General features: G+C 41.5%; 1 long non-coding RNA gene across 1 annotated transcript; it reads right to left on the minus strand.

Moving 5' to 3' along the window:
* Positions 1-1010: 1010 nt before the first annotated feature.
* On the minus strand, positions 1011-2459 carry LOC124460795. The gene is made up of 3 exons (XR_006954792.1): positions 1810-2459; positions 1617-1698; positions 1011-1554 (listed from the first exon to the last, which is right to left on the minus strand). It is a non-coding gene; the product is annotated as an uncharacterized LOC124460795 (long non-coding RNA).

Below are 2459 nucleotides of genomic sequence, written 5' to 3' on the forward strand. Positions count from 1 at the left end.
AAAGTTATCTGCCGCTGCTTGTCTGCCGCTGCGTAGCGATAGTTTGCTCGCCTTTTTGTTTTATATCTCGATCAGCTGCTGTTGTCCAGGGCCTATGGGCTCAGGCGGTACCGGTGTCGGTCATCGCACCAGACTTTCTTCTATTGGCAATTTAAGTTCTCCAGCGGCCTCTCCTTTGCAACTATCTTGTTGCTCTGCTGCTGTTGGTAGTTGTCAACTACATATAGTCTATATATACACTAGTTAACTTTTTTTTTTTGATATTAGGGCTTCAAATACGCCACACACCAACTTTATATTTTTATATTGCTTTTTTTTTCACTGGGCTTTGAATTAGCCACACATTAACTTTATATCGTTCGTTTTTTTTTTACCGCCGCCGAAATTATTGCAGTTGCTCGACTAGCCAAACTGCCCTTATATACTCGGTCGCACGCACTTTTTATTTATTAAGCAATATTTTGCTTTTATATTATACTCTGTCTCTTACCACTGGTGGGGGAAAACAAGAGTTTTTTATTTTGCTACCTTCAGCTGATCTTATCATAAGAATTCAGACTTTAAGGAGCTGATTCATTCTCTGAGTCTCTTACCACTGGTGGGGGAAAACTACAGAGTTCCTTTTTCTCGAAGGACCAAAATGATCTATCCGGCTCGAAGGACCAAAATGAATAGGGATTCCCGGAGAGAAGGAAAATAACCCAATCTTCATTCGTTGAATTCAAAATATGAACTGATTTTATTTACAAAAGTATTGTGTGTACAATAACTCTTAAACACTAGGAGGCGACAATTGTTCTTAAAAATACATATTCTAATGACCCACGTTTTTCGGGGGTTGAAAATTGTTTATATTTCATGCTCAGCGTTGACCACTTGATAACGCGCCGCTGTTGTAATCTTAAGTGTTTTCCATAGAGTGTGGATGCATGTTTGGTTTGGTTTTTAAGCAATAATTGTCATATGAATCTTTATGACTTATTTTTGTGTTATATTTTTGTTTTCGTTTTGTATATTTCTTGTTGCATCTGATTTTGTGAAGCCATTTCAAATGAAACCGTAGTTTAATCTTAAACAATATTTGTACTTACAGTGAATCACATTTGGTTTTTTTATTTGCTTAACTTTGAGCGCAAGTAAGTCTACTTAATTTAGGAGGCAGCTCAATGCGCCGTCCACCTCCACCAGTCCCTGCAAGAACGACAAAAGTCGTCCAAACAGCTGCTCAATCACCTAGCCTTAAGCGAAATCGGAGTCCCAGCCAGGAGAAAAGTGAGAAACCGGTTCGACCCTCGCTTTTTCTCACACCAACTAAGAAAATCCAGAGGCAAGGCGACACGCGCGAAAAGGCTGAGCCGCTCAAGCAGGTGGCAACTACTGTAAAGCCGCATCATCCTCCAAAGGAAGCTCTTCAATACCCAGACTCTCTTCTACCGTTCGATGGAAACATGCCTGCTGCCCTTAAAGCAGCAGAAATCATGGTGAGGGAACTTCAAAAACAAATAGAGGCCCTCACAAAGTTCATCAACGAGGCCGCACTTCATTTCTCAGTTGCTAAAATCCAGAATATATAAATAAATTAACTCTCAGCTTATTTATTGTCTAAAGTTACTTACCTTCTTTTAATGACCAGCTCAACCCACCTGAAAATCGCATACTGGAACGCTGCAGGCGCCTCCAATTACAGGAAATATAAATCTTTTTGCAGCAACATTCCATTGATGTCATGATAATCATGAAAACGCGCATCGATAAAAAAAAAAACTTTCAGTAAACAACAAACAAAATTTTAACGGTTACCTCATTTACCTTGCCTGCCGGCAGAAAAAAGGGCGGTGCAGCAAGCATTGCCCGAAGCTGCATCCAACACATGGCTCTTCCATCCATTGAAAACGATCTTCACCAATGCGCATTGATTTCTATTAAGTTGAGTAGAAGCGAATACATTACGCTGGCAGGGATCTACTGCCACCCTGTTTTGGAATGGTCCCAATCGGACTTCAGACCTATTCATGATTATCCGCTCTTCTTCCCGAGGCCCAATGTTCCTATTAGCAGGTGACCTCAACGCTAAGCATGGCTGGTGGGGCAACATACGCTCCTGCAAGCGAGGAAGTGCCCTGATTGATGCAGCCCATGCAGACAAGAGGCTAGAAATCCTTGCAACAGGAGGCCCTACCCATTTTCCTCATCACAGGGCTAAAAATCCATCTGTTATAGACATCTCCATCTATTCTGGAATCCACAAAGACAGGTTAACAACATACTCTTTACCTCAACTCTCCTCGGACCACGTCCCGGTTTTCATAAATGTGGCTTATGATCAATAAGCCGTTCACTACATCTAAATATGGAAATAAACAGCGGAATAAATATTGATGACGCCATTTCCATCCTCACCAACAACAGCTATCATGCGGCGGCACTGGCTACCTTCCCTCTGAAAAGAGACTTGCCAA

The sequence above is a fragment of the Drosophila willistoni genome, unplaced genomic scaffold (assembly GCF_018902025.1).
Source record: "Drosophila willistoni isolate 14030-0811.24 unplaced genomic scaffold, UCI_dwil_1.1 Seg112, whole genome shotgun sequence".
Lineage (NCBI taxonomy): Eukaryota > Metazoa > Arthropoda > Insecta > Diptera > Drosophilidae > Drosophila > Drosophila willistoni.